The sequence below is a fragment of the Stenella coeruleoalba genome (assembly GCF_951394435.1).
Source record: "Stenella coeruleoalba genome assembly, contig: scaffold_58, whole genome shotgun sequence".
Taxonomy (NCBI): domain Eukaryota; kingdom Metazoa; phylum Chordata; class Mammalia; order Artiodactyla; family Delphinidae; genus Stenella; species Stenella coeruleoalba.
The window spans coordinates 1,100,913-1,115,670 of NW_027645882.1; the positions used below are offsets into that span (position 1 = coordinate 1,100,913).

Here is a 14,758-nt window from a genome sequence, read left to right on the forward strand (position 1 = left end):
GTCTCAAATTTAGAAAACCAACTTATGCTTGCTTAAGGGGAAAGGTGAGTTGGGGTGCTGCATAAAACCAGAGATTGAAATGAGCACAGATAAAGTTCCTTAAGCCAAATATGGAATAGACAAGAGCTACTCCTAGCTCAACGAAATGGACTCAACACCCCATATTAAACGCCTAAGAATGTACCTGACTAGTAAGTATCTTAAAACCTAGGGATTGCTATGTCTCCGAAAGAGAATCAAGCGTGTGTACTGGGGCATAAACGCAGCAGTGATAGGATTGGAGAGGTTCGGTGAGCAAATGAAGACCCTTTGAAGTCATATTGCATGGCACCCATTCCACGGGTCTCAACTCTCCAGGTTTAAGGTATTCTTCCTTCAGCTAAAACATGCATGTGGAACCCAGAGTATGATCAACCGTGTGATCGGGAGACGTGTTCAAATATGTCTCAGTTTTCCGCCCCTGGTACTCGGGTGCAACATTCCAGACGCTTTACTAACACTCTCCCGACTTGGACAGTCAGTGCCTTTAACCTCCTGTTTGGCCCAGTTTGCAATTTCTGCGGAAGATGAACAGGAATAGGGAGAACCAATGAGAGACTAGCTGGAGGTGTCTGGACGGGCAAATTTAACTCTCATTTCCCACTAGGAAGAGGAATTAACCAAAGGCTCAGCGTGCCGTGGCGGAAACAGATTAGGGCCTGAAGCCATCCTGCGGTGTTGCGGCCAGCTCACAAGAAAGCGAGTTGAAGAAAGGAGTTCAGGGGCTCTGTAATTCACAAACCTGCAGAGTTATAAATGACAGCTATCGTCCAAAAATAGACTGAAGTAAGGCTGCCAAGAGGACTTGAAAGCGGGGCAGAATTGCAGGATACCGATTTCAGGAGGTAGACTGGAATTGTATTGAAAGCGTAGGAAAAGAGGCAGAACGTCCACAATGATGCACTTTGCCAAAAGGGCATATGCGTTTTTTCCTGAATATATTCAGGAAAAAACGCATACGCCCTTTTTGGCCAACCAAGCAAGCTTGCAAAGGAAATCTGCACTACAATGAAGTCTCACTTCCCCCCGGTCAAAAGGGCCATCAGAATAAAGTGTAAAATCCAGAAAGGCAGGACAGGCCATGGAGAACTGGGAGCCTTGTTATGCTGATGGGCGGGGTGTAAATTGCCAACAGACACTCGGGAGAAGTGTATGGTGTTTCCTGAAACATCTAAAAAACAAAGCAACAGAGCCTAGGGCACTTCCACTTATGGTCCTATAGCTTAGGGAAATTAAAATCAAAAAGACACAGCCACCCCAAAGTTTGGAACGGTTCTGTTTACAAGAACCTCGTTTACAGTACAAGTTCAACATCGCAGAAAGTGAAAAATGGATAAAGAAGTGGTGGTTTTACTTACAAAGCAATATCACTCAGCAATGAAATCTGTGTCATCAGGCCCTTAGCAGCACAATGAGTGGATTCAGGTATGATGATTCTAACTGAAGTAAGTCACACAGAAAAAGAAACATCATAAGATATCAGTAATACACGGAATGTAAACTTGGCTACACAGGAACTGAATTACAGAACAGAACAGGGTCTCAAATTTAGAAAACCAACTTATGCTTGCTTAAGGGGAAAGGTGAGTTGGGGTGCTGCATAAAACCAGAGATTGAAATGAGCACAGATAAAGTTCCTTAAGCCAAATATGGAATAGACAAGAGCTACTCCTTGCTCAACGAAATGGACTCAACACCGCATATTAAACGCCTAAGAATGTACCTGACTAGTAAGTATCTTAAAACCTATAGATTGCTATGACTCCGAAAGAGAATCAAGCATGTGTACAGGGGCATAAACGCAGCAGTGATAGGATTGGAGACGTTCGGTGAGCAAATGAAGACCCTTTGAAGTCATATTGCATGGTACCCATTCCACGGGTTTCAACTACCCAGGTTTTAGGTATTCTTCCTTCAGCTAAAACATGCATGTGGAACCCAGAGTATGATCAACCATGTGATCGGGAGACGTGTTCAAATATGTCTCAGTTTTCCTCCCCTGGTACTCGGGTGCAACATTCCAGACGCTTTACTAACACTCTCCCCACTTGGAGAGTCAGCGCCTTTAACCTCCTGTTTGGCACAGTTTGCAATTTCTGCGGAAGATGAACAGGAATAGCGAGAACCAATGAGAGGCTAGCTGGAGGTGTCTGGACGGGCAAATTTAACTCTCATTTCCCACCAGGAGGAGGAAATAACCAAAGGCTCAGCGTGCCGTGCCAGAACCAGATTAGGGCCTGAAGCCATCCTGCGGTGTTGCGGCCAGCTCACAAGAAGCGAGTTGAAGAAAGGAGCTCAGGGGCACTGTAATTCACAAACCTGCAGAGTTATAAATGACAGCTATCGTCCAAAAATAGACTGAAGTAAGGCTGCCAAGAGGACTTGAAAGTGGGGCAGAATTGCAGGAAACCGATTTCAGGAGGTAGACTGGAATTGCATTGAAAGCATAGGAAAAGAGGCAGAACGTCCACAATGATGCACTTGGCCAAAAAGGGCGTATGCGTTTTTTCCTGAATATATTCAGGAAAAAACGCATACGCCCTTTTTGGCCAACCAAGCAAGCTTGCAAAGGAAATCTGCACTACAATGAAGTCTCACTTCCCCCCGGTCAAAAGGGCCATCTGAAAAAAGTGTAAAATCCAGAAAGGCAGGACAGGCCATGGAGAACTGGGAGCCTTGTTATGCTGATGGGCGGGATGTAAATTGCCAACAGACACTCGGGAGAAGTGTATGGTGTTTCCTGAAACATCTAAAAAACAAAGCAACAGAGCCTAGGGCACTGCCACTTATGGTCCTATAGCTTAGGGAAATTAAAATCAAAAAGACACAGCCACCCCAAAGTTTGGGACGCCTCTGTTTACAAGAACCTCGTTTACAGTACAAGTTCAACATCGCAGAAAGTGAAAAATGGATAAAGAAGTTGTGGTATTTACTTACAAAGCAATATCACTCAGCAATGAAATCTATGTCATCAGGCCCTTAGCATCACAATGAGTGGATTCAGGTATGATGATTCTAACTGAAATAAGTCACACAGAAAAAGAAACATCATAAGATATCAGTAATACACGGAATGTAAACTTGGCTACACAGGAACTGAATTACAAAACAGAACAGGGTCTCAAATTTAGAAAACCAACTTATGCTTGCTTAAGGGTAAAGGTGAGTTGGGGTGCTGCATAAAACCAGAGATTGAAATGAGCACAGATAAAGTTCCTTAAGCCAAATATGGAATAGACAAGAGCTACTCCTTGCTCAACGAAATGGACTCAACACCCCATATTAAACGCCTAAGAATGTACCTGACTAGTAAGTATCTTAAAACCTATGGATTGCTATGTCTCCGAAAGAGAATCAAGCATGTGTACAGGGGCATAAACGCAGCAGTAATAGGATTGGAGAGGTTTGGTGAGCAAATGAAGACCCTTTGAAGTCATATTGCATGGTACCCATTACACGGGTCTTAACTCTCCAGGTTTAAGGTATTCTTCCTTCAGCTAAAACATGCATGTGGAACCCAAGTATGATCAACCATGTGAACGGGAGACGTGTTCAAATATGTCTCAGTTTTCCTCCCCTGGTACTCGGGTGCAACATTCCAGACGCTTTACTAACACTCTCCCCACTTGGAGAGTCAGCGCCTTTAACCTCCTGTTTGGCCCAGTTTGCAATTTCTGCGGAAGATGAACAGGAATAGCGAGAACCAATGAGAGGCTAGCTGGAGGTGTCTGGACGGGCAAATTTAACTCTCATTTCCCACCAGGAGGAGGAAATAACCAAAGGCTCAGCGTGCCGTGCCAGAACCAGATTAGGGCCTGAAGCCATCCTGCGGTGTTGCGGCCAGGTCACAAGAAAGCGAGTTGAAGAAAGGAGCTCAGGGGCACTGTAATTCACAAACCTGCAGAGTTATAAATGACAGCTATCGTCCAAAAATAGACTGAAGTAAGGCTGCCAAGAGGACTTGAAAGCGGGGCAGAATTGCAGGAAACCGATTTCAGGAGGTAGACTGGAATTGCATTGAAAGCATAGGAAAAGAGGCAGAACGTCCACAATGATGCACTTGGCCAAAAAGGGCGTATGCGTTTTTTCCTGAATATATTCAGGAAAAAACGCATACGCCCTTTTTGGCCAACCAAGCAAGCTTGCAAAGGAAATCTGCACTACAATGAAGTCTCACTTCCCCCCGGTCAAAAGGGCCATCTGAATAAAGTGCAAAATCCAGAAAGGCAGGACAGGCCATGGAGAACTGGGAGCCTTGTTATGCTGATGGGCGGGATGTAAATTGCCAACAGACACCTGGGAGAAGTGTATGGTGTTTCCTGAAACATCTAAAAAACAAAGCAACAGAGCCTAGGGCACTTCCACTTATGGTCCTATAGCTTAGGGAAATTAAAATCAAAAAGACACAGCCACCCCAAAGTTTGGGACGCCTCTGTTTACAAGAACCTCGTTTACAGTACAAGTTCAACATCGCAGAAAGTGAAAAATGGATAAAGAAGTTGTGGTATTTACTTACAAAGCAATATCACTCAGCAATGAAATCTATGTCATCAGGCCCTTAGCATCACAATGAGTGTCTTCAGGTATGATGATTCTAACTGAAATAAGTCACACAGAAAAAGAAACATCATAAGATATCAGTAATACACGGAATGTAAACTTGGCTACACAGGAACTGAATTACAGAACAGAACAGGGTCTCAAATTTAGAAAACCAACTTATTCTTGCTTAAGGGTAAAGGTGAGTTGGGGTGCTGCATAAAACCAGAGATTGAAATGAGCACAGATAAAGTTCCTTAAGCCAAATATGGAATAGACAAGAGCTACTCCTTGCTCAACGAAATGGACTCAACACCGCATATTAAACGCCTAAGAATGTACCTGACTAGTAAGTATCTTAAAACCTATGGATTGCTATGTCTCCGAAAGAGAATCAAGCATGTGTACAGGGGCATAAACGTAGCAGTGATAAGATTGGAGAGGTTTGGTGAGCAAATGAAGACCCTTTGAAGTCATATTGCATGGTACCCATTACACGGGTCTTAACTCTCCAGTTTTAAGGTATTCTTCCTTCAGCTAAAACATGCATGTGGAACCCAAGTATGATCAACCATGTGAACGGGAGACGTGTTCAAATATGTCTCAGTTTTCCTCCCCTGGTACTCGGGTGCAACATTCCAGATGCTTTACTAACACTCTCCCCACTTGGAGAGTCAGCGCCTTTAACCTCCTGTTTGGCCCAGTTTGCAATTTCTGCGGAAGATGAACAGGAATAGCGAGAACCAATGAGAGACTAGCTGGAGGTGTCTGGACGGGCAAATTTAACTCTCATTTCCCACCAGGAAAAGGAAATAACAAAAGGCTCAGCGTGCCATGCCGGAACCAGATTAGGGCCTGAAGCCATCCTGCGGTGTTGCGGCCAGGTCACAAGAAAGCAAGTTGAAGAAAGGAGCTCAGGGGCACTGTAATTCACAAACCTGCAGAGTTATAAATGACAGCTATCGTCCAAAAATAGACTGAAGTAAGGCTGCCAAGAGGACTTGAAAGCGGGGCAGAATTGCAGGAAACCGATTTCAGGAGGTAGACTGGAATTGCATTGAAAGCATAGGAAAAGAGGCAGAACGTCCACAATGATGCACTTGGCCAAAAAGGGCGTATGCGTTTTTTCCTGAATATATTCAGGAAAAAACGCATACGCCCTTTTTGGCCAACCAAGCAAGCTTGCAAAGGAAATCTGCACTACAATGAAGTCTCACTTCCCCCCGGTCAAAAGGGCCATCTGAAAAAAGTGTAAAATCCAGAAAGGCAGGACAGGCCATGGAGAACTGGGAGCCTTGTTATGCTGATGGGCGAGATGTAAATTGCCAACAGACACTTGGGAGAAGTGTATGGTGTTTCCTGAAACATCTAAAAAACAAAGCAACAGAGCCTAGGGCACTGCCACTTATGGTCCTATAGCTTAGGGAAATTAAAATCAAAAAGACAGAGCCACCCCAAAGTTTGGAACGGCTCTGTTTACAAGATCCTCGTTTACAGTACAAGTTCAACATCGCAGAAAGTGAAAAATGGATAAAGAAGTTGTGGTATTTACTTACAAAGCAATATCACTCAGCAATGAAATCTGTGTCATCAGGCCCTTAGCAGCACAATGAGTGGATTCAGGTATGATGATTCTAACTGAAATAAGTCACACAGAAAAAGAAACATCATAAGATATCAGTAATACACGGAATGTAAACTTGGCTACACAGGAACTGAATTACAGAACAGAACAGGGTCTCAAATTTAGAAAACCAACTTATTCTTGCTTAAGGGTAAACGTGAGTTGGGGTGCTGCATAAAACCAGAGATTGAAATGAGCACAGATAAAGTTCCTTAAGCCAAATATGGAATAGACAAGAGCTACTCTTTGCTCAACGAAATGGACTCAACACCGCATATTAAACGCCTAAGAATGTACCTGACTTGTAAGTATCTTAAAACCTATGGATTGCTATGTCTCCAAAAGAGAATCAAGCATGTGTACAGGGGCATAAACGCAGCAGTGATAGGATTGGAGAGGTTTGGTGAGCAAATGAAGACCCTTTGAAGTCATATTGCATGGTACCCATTCCACGGGTTTCAACTACCCAGGTTTAAGGTATTCTTCCTTCAGCTAAAACATGCATGTGGAACCTAGAGTATGATCAACCATGTGATCGGAAGACGTGTTCAAATATGTCTCAGTTTTCCTCCCCTGGTACTCGGGTGCAACATTCCAGACGCTTTACTAACACTCTCCCCACTTGGAGAGTCAGTCCCTTTAACCTCCTGTTTGGCCCAGTTTGCAATTTCTGCGGAAGATGAACAGGAATAGCGAGAACCAATGGAGACTAGCTGGAGGTGTCTGGACGGGCAAAATTTAACTCTCATTTCCTACCAGGAAGAGGAATTAACCAAAGGCTCAGCGTGCCATGCCAGAACCAGATTAGGGCCTGAAGCCATCTTGCGGTGTTGCGGCCAGCTCACAAGAAAGCGAGTTGAAGAAAGGAGCTCAGGGGCACTGTAATTCACAAACCTGCAGAGTTATAAATGACAGCTATCGTCCAAAAATAGACTGAAGTAAGGCTGCCAAGAGGACTTGAAAGTGGGGCAGAATTGCAGGAAACCGATTTCAGGAGGTAGACTGGAATTGCATTGAAAGCATAGGAAAAGAGGCAGAACGTCCACAATGATGCACTTGGCCAAAAAGGGCGTATGCGTTTTTTCCTGAATATATTCAGGAAAAAACGCATACGCCCTTTCTGGCCAACCAAGCAAGCTTGCAAAGGAAATCTGCACTACAATGAAGTCTCACTTCACCCCGGTCAAAAGGGCCATCTGAAAAAAGTGTAAAATCCAGAAAGGCAACAGGCCATTGAGAACTGGGAGCCTTGTTATGCTGATGGGCGGGATGTAAATTGCCAACAGACACTCGGGAGAAGTGTATGGTGTTTCCTGAAACATCTAAAAAACAAAGCAACAGAGCCTAGGGCACTTCCACTTATGGTCCTATAGCTTAGGGAAATTAAAATCAAAAAGACACAGCCACCCCAAAGTTTGGAACGGCTCTGTTTACAAGAACCTCGTTTACAGTACAAGTTCAACATCGCAGAAAGTGAAAAATGGATAAAGAACTTGTGGTACTTACGTACAATGCAGTATCACTCAGCAATGAAATCTATGTCATCAGGCCTGTAGCAGCATAATGAGTAGATTCAGGTACGATGATTCTAACTGAAATAAGTCACACAGAAAAAGAAACATCATAAGATATCACTAATACACGGAATGTAAACTTGGCTACACAGGAACTGAATTCCAAAAGAGAACAGGGTCACAAATTTAGAAAACCAACTTATGCTTCCTTAAGGGGAAAGGTGAGTTGAGGTGCTGCATAAAAACAGAGATTGAAATGAGCACAGATAAAGTTCCTTAAGCCAAATATGGAATAGACAAGAGCTACTCCTTGCTCAACGAAATGGACTCAACACCGCATATTAAACGCCTAAGAATGTACCTGACTAGTAAGTATCTTAAAACCTATGGATTGCTATGTCTCCGAAAGAGAATCAAGCATGTGTACAGGGGCATAAACGCAGCAGTGATAGGATTGGAGAGGTTTGGTGAGCAAATGAAGACCCTGTGAAGTCATATTGCATGGTACCCATTACACGGGTTTCAACTACCCAGGTTTTAGGTATTCTTCCTTCAGCTAAAACATGCATGTGGAACCCAGAGTATGATCAACCATGTGATCGGGAGACGTGTTCAAATATGTCTCAGTTTTTCTCCCCTGGTACTCGGGTGCAACATTCCAGACGCTTTACTAACACTCTGCCCACTTGGAGAGTCAGTCCCTTTAACCTCCTGTTTGGCCCAGTTTGCAATTTCTGCGGAAGATGAACAGGAATAGCGAGAACCAATGAGAGGCTGGCTGGAGGTGTCTGGAGGGGCAAATTTAACTCTCATTTCCCACCAGGAAGAGGAATTAACCAAAGGCTCAGCATGCCGGGCCGGAACCAGATTAGGGCCTGAAGCCATCCTGCGGTGTTGCGGCCAGGTCACAAGAAAGCGAGTTGAAGAAAGGAGCTCAGGGGCACTGTAATTCACAAACCTGCAGAGTTATAAATGACAGCTATCGTCCAAAAATAGACTGAAGTAAGGCTGCCAAGAGGACTTGAAAGCGGGGCAAAATTGCAGGAAACCGATTTCAGGAGGTAGACTGGAATTGCATTGAAAGCATAGGAAAAGAGGCAGAACGTCCACAATGATGCACTTGGCCAAAAAGGGCGTATGCGTTTTTTCCTGAATATATTCAGGAAAAAACGCATGCGCCCTTTTTGGCCAACCAAGCAAGCTTGCAAAGGAAATCTGCACTACAATGAAGTCTCACTTCCCCCCGGTCAAAAGGGCCATCTGAAAAAAGTGTAAAATCCAGAAAGGCAGGACAGGCCATGGAGAACTGGGAGCCTTGTTATGCTGATGGGCGGGATGTAAATTGCCAACAACCACTCGGGAGAAGTGTATGGTGTTTCCTGAAACATCTAAAAAACAAAGCAACAGAGCCTAGGGCACTTCCACTTATGGTCCTATAGCTTAGGGAAATTAAAATCAAAAAGACACAGCCACCCCAAAGTTTGGGACGCCTCCGTTTACAAGAACCTCGTTTACCGTACAAGTTCAATATCACAGAAAGTGAAAAATGGATAAAGAACTTGTGGTACTTACGTACAATGCAGTATCACTCAGCAATGAAATCTATGTCATCAGGCCCGTAGCAGCATAGTGAGTGGATTCAGGTACGATGATTCTAACTGAAATAAGTCACACAGAAAAAGAAACATCATAAGATATCACTAATACACGGAATGTAAACTTGGCTACACAGGAACTGAATTACAGAACAGAACAGGGTCTCAAATTTAGAAAACCAACTTATGCTTGCTTAAGGGGAAACGTGAGTTGGGGTGCTACATAAAACCAGAGATTGAAATGAGCACAGATAAAGTTCCTTAAGCCAAATATGGAATAGACAAGAGCTACTCCTTGCTCAACGAAATGGACTCAACACCCCATATTAAACGCCTAAGAATGTACCTGACTAGTAAGTATCTTAAAACCTATGGATTGCTATGTCTCCGAAAGAGAATCAAGCATGTGTACAGGGGCATAAACGCAGCAGTGATAGGATTGGAGAGGTTTGGTGAGCAAATGAAGACCCTTTGAAGTCATATTGCATGGTACCCATTACACGGGTTTCAACTACCCAGGTTTTAGGTATTCTTCCTTCAGCTAAAACATGCATGTGGAACCCAGAGTATGATCAACCATGTGATCGGGAGACGTGTTCAAATATGTCTCAGTTTTCCTCCCCTGGTACTCGGGTGCAACATTCCAGACGCTTTACTAACACTCTCCCCACTTGGAGAGTCAGTCCCTTTAACCTCCTGTTTGGCACAGTTTGCAATTTCTGCGGAAGATGAACAGGAATAGCGAGAACCAATGAGAGACTAGCTGGAGGTGTCTGGACGGGCAAAATTAACTCTCATTTCCCACCAGGAAGAGGAATTAACCAAAGGCTCAGCATGCCGGGCCGGAACCAGATTAGGGCCTGAAGCCATCCTGCGGTGTTGCGGCCAGGTCACAAGAAAGCGAGTTGAAGAAAGGAGCTCAGGGGCACTGTAATTCACAAACCTGCAGAGTTATATATGACAGCTATCGTCCAAAAATAGACTGAAGTAAGGCTGCCAAGAGGACTTGAAAGCGGGGCAGAATTGCAGGAAACCGATTTCAGGAGGTAGACTGGAATTGCATTGAAAGCATAGGAAAAGAGGCAGAACGTCCACAATGATACACTTGGCCAAAAAGGGCGTATGCGTTTTTTCCTGAATATATTCAGGAAAAAACGCATACGCCCTTTTTGGACAACCAAGCAAGCTTGCAAAGGAAATCTGCACTACAATGAAGTCTCACTTCCCCCCGGTCAAAAGGGCCATCTGAAAAAAGTGTAAAATCCAGAAAGGCAGGACAGGCCATGGAGAACTGGGAGCCTTGTTATGCTGATGGGCGGGATGTAAATTGCCAACAGACACTTGGGAGAACTGTATGGTGTTTCCTGAATCTTCTACAAAACAAAGCAACAGAGCCTAGGGCACTGCCACTTATGGTCCTATAGCTTAGGGAAATTAAAATCAAAAAGACACAGCCACCCCAAAGTTTGGGACGCCTCTGTTTACAAGAACCTCGTTTACAGTACAAGTTCAACATCGCAGAAAGTGAAAAATGGATAAAGAAGTTGTGGTATTTACTTACAAAGCAATATCACTCAGCTATGAAATCTGTGTCATCAGGCCCTTAGCAGCACAATGAGTGGATTCAGGTATGATGATTCTAACTGAAATAAGTCACACAGAAAAAGAAACATCATAAGATATCAGTAATACACGGAATGTAAACTTGGCTACACAGGAACTGAATTACAGAACAGAACAGGGTCTCAAATTTAGAAAACCAACTTATGCTTGCTTAAGGGGAAAGGTGAGTTGGGGTGCTGCATAAAACCAGAGATTGAAATGAGCACAGATAAACTTCCTTAAGTCAAATATGGAATAGACAAGAGCTACTCCTTGCTCAACGAAATGGACTCAACACCGCATATTAAACGCCTAAGAATGTTCCTGACTAGTAAGTATCGTAAAACCTATGGATTGCTATGTCTCCAAAAGAGAATCAAACATGTGTACAGGGGCATAAACGCAGCAGTGATAGGATTGGAGAGGTTCGGTGAGCAAATGAAGACCCTTTGAAGTCATATTGCATGGTACCCATTACACGGGTCTCAACTCTCCAGGTTTAAGGTATTCTTCCTTCATCTAAAACATGCATGTGGAACCCAAGTATGATCAACCATGTGAACGGGAGACGTGCTCAAATATGTCTCAGTTTTCCTCCCCTGGTACTCGGGTGCAACATTCCAGATGCTTTACTAACACTCTCCCGACTTGGAGAGTCAGTCCCTTTAACCTCCTGTTTGGCCCAGTTTGCAATTTCTGCGGAAGATGAACAGGAATAGCGAGAACCAATGAGAGGCCAGCTGGAGGTGTCTGGACGGGCAAATTTAACTCTCATTTCCCACCAGGAAGAGGAAATAACCAAAGGCTCAGCGTGCCGTACCGGAGCCAGATTAGGGCCTGAAGCCATCCTGCGGTGTTGCGGCCAGCTCAAAAGAAAGCGAGTTGAAGAAAGGAGCTCAGGGGCACTGTAATTCACAAACCTGCAGAGTTATAAATGACAGCTATCGTCCAAAAATAGACTGAAGTAAGGCTGCCAAGAGGACTTGAAAGCGGGGCAGAATTGCAGGAAACCGATTTCAGGAGGTAGACTGGAATTGCATTGAAAGCATAGGAAAAGAGGCAGAACGTCCACAATGATGCACTTGGCCAAAAAGGGCGTATGCGTTTTTTCCTGAATATATTCAGGAAAAAACGCATACGCCCTTTTTGGCCAACCAAGCAAGCTTGCAAAGGAAATCTGCACTACAATGAAGTCTCACTTCCCCCTGGTCAAAAGGGCCATCTGAAAAAAGTGTAAAATCCAGAAAGGCAGGACAGGCCATGGAGAACTGGGAGCCTTGTTATGCTGATGGGCGGGATGTAAATTGCCAACAACCACTCGGGAGAAGTGTATGGTGTTTCCTGAAACATCTAAAAAACAAAGCAACAGAACCTAGGGCACGTCCACTTATGGTCCTATAGCTTAGGGAAATTAAAATCAAAAAGACACAGCCACCCCAAAGTTTGGAACGGCTCTGTTTACAAGAACCTCGTTTACAGTACAAGTTCAACATTGCAGAAAGTGAAAAATGGATAAAGAAGTTGTGGTATTTACTTACAAAGCAATATCACTCAGCAATGAAATCTATGTCATCAGGCGCTTAGCAGCACAATGAGTGGATTCAGGTATGTTGATTCTAACTGAAGTAAGTCACACAGAAAAAGAAACATCATAAGATATCAGTAATACACGGAATGTAAACTTGGCTACACAGGAACTGAATTACAGAACAGAACAGGGTCTCAAATTTAGAAAACCAACTTATGCTTGCTTAAGGGGAAAGGTGAGTTGGGGTGCTGCATAAAACCAGAGATTGAAATGAGCACAGATAAAGTTCCTTAAGTCAAATATGGAATAGACAAGAGCTACTCCTTGCTCAACGAAATGGACTCAACACCGCATATTAAACGCCTAAGAATGTACCTGACTAGTAAGTATCTTAAAACCTATGGATTGCTATGTCTCTGAAAGAGAATCAAGCATGTGTACAGGGGCATAAACGCAGCAGTGATAGGATTGGAGAGGTTCGGTGAGCAAATGAAGATCCTTTGAAGTTATATTGCATGGTACCCATTCCACGGGTTTCAACTACCCAGGTTTTAGGTATTCTTCCTTCAGCTAAAACATGCATGTGGAACCCAGAGTATGATCAACCATGTGATCGGGAGACGTGTTCAAATATGTCTCAGTTTTCCTCCCCTGGTACTCGGCTGCAACATTCCAGACGCTTTACTAACACTCTCCCCACTTGGAGAGTCAGCGCCTTTAACCTCCTGTTTGGCCCAGTTTGCAATTTCTGCGGAAGATGAACAGGAATAGCGAGAACCAATGAGAGACTAGCTGGAGGTGTCTGAACGGGCAAATTTAACTCTCATTTCCCACCAGGAAGAGGAAATAACCAAAGGCTCAGCGTGCCGTACCGGAGCCAGATTAGGGCCTGAAGCCATCCTGCGGTGTTGCGGCCAGCTCAAAAGAAAGCGAGTTGAAGAAAGGAGCTCAGGGGCACTGTAATTCACAAACCTGCAGAGTTATAAATGACAGCTATCGTCCAAAAATAGACTGAAGTAAGGCTGCCAAGAGGACTTGAAAGCGGGGCAGAATTGCAGGAAACCGATTTCAGGAGGTAGACTGGAATTGCATTGAAAGCATAGGAAAAGAGGCAGAACGTCCACAATGATGCACTTGGCCAAAAAGGGCGTATGCGTTTTTTCCTGAATATATTCAGGAAAAAACGCATACGCCCTTTTTGGCCAACCAAGCAAGCTTGCAAAGGAAATCTGCACTACAATGAAGTCTCACTTCCCCCCGGTCAAAAGGGCCATCTGAAAAAAGTGTAAAATCCAGAAAGGCAGGACAGGCCATGGAGAACTGGGAGCCTTGTTATGCTGATGGGCGGGATGTAAATTGCCAACAACCACTCGGGAGAAGTGTATGGTGTTTCCTGAAACATCTAAAAAACAAAGCAACAGAACCTAGGGCACTTCCACTTATGGTCCTATAGCTTAGGGAAATTAAAATAAAAAAGACACAGCCACCCCAAAGTTTGGAACGGCTCTGTTTACAAGAACCTCGTTTACAGTACAAGTTCAACATCGCAGAAAGTGAAAAATGGATAAAGAAGTTGTGGTATTTACTTACAAAGCAATATCACTCAGCAATGAAATCTGTGTCATCAGGCCCTTAGCAGCACAATGAGTGGATTCAGGTATGATGATTCTAACTGAAGTAAGTCACACAGAAAAAGAAACATCATAAGATATCAGTAATACACGGAATGTAAACTTGGCTACACAGGAACTGAATTACAGAACAGAACAGGGTCTCAAATTTAGAAAACCAACTTATGCTTGCTTAAGGGGAAAGGTGAGTTGGGGTGCTGCATAAAACCAGAGATTGAAATGAGCACAGATAAAGTTCCTTAAGTCAAATATGGAATAGACAAGAGCTACTCCTTGCTCAACGAAATGGACTCAACACCGCATATTAAACGCCTAAGAATGTACCTGACTAGTAAGTATCTGAAAACCTATGGATTGCTATGTCTCCGAAAGAGAATCAAGCATGTGTACAGGGGCATAAACGCAGCAGTGATAGGATTGGAGAGGTTCGGTGAGCAAATGAAGATCCTTTGAAGTCATATTGCATGGTACCCATTCCACGGGTTTCAACTACCCAGGTTTTAGGTATTCTTCCTTCAGCTAAAACATGCATGTGGAACCCAGAGTATGATCAACCATGTGATCGGGAGACGTGTTCAAATATGTCTCAGTTTTCCTCCCCTGGTACTCGGGTGCAACATTCCAGACGCTTTACTAACACTCTCCCCACTTGGAGAGTCAGCGCCTTTAACCTCCTGTTTGGCCCA

General features: G+C 43.9%; 1 long non-coding RNA gene across 8 annotated transcripts in view; it reads right to left on the minus strand.

Annotated features, from left to right (window-relative positions):
* The window catches only part of LOC307181492, a 2,017,432-nt gene that overhangs the window by 1,087,614 nt on the left and 915,060 nt on the right, over window positions 1–14,758 (minus strand). For 7 of the 8 annotated variants that reach the window (XR_013826904.1, XR_013826906.1, XR_013826907.1 and 4 more), the window contains exon 5: window positions 10,873–10,950. This is a non-coding gene — a long non-coding RNA (uncharacterized lncRNA). Of the gene's footprint in view, window positions 1–10,872; window positions 10,955–14,758 lie in introns of all 8 variants that reach the window. The other variant, XR_013826905.1, reaches the window with a different exon arrangement.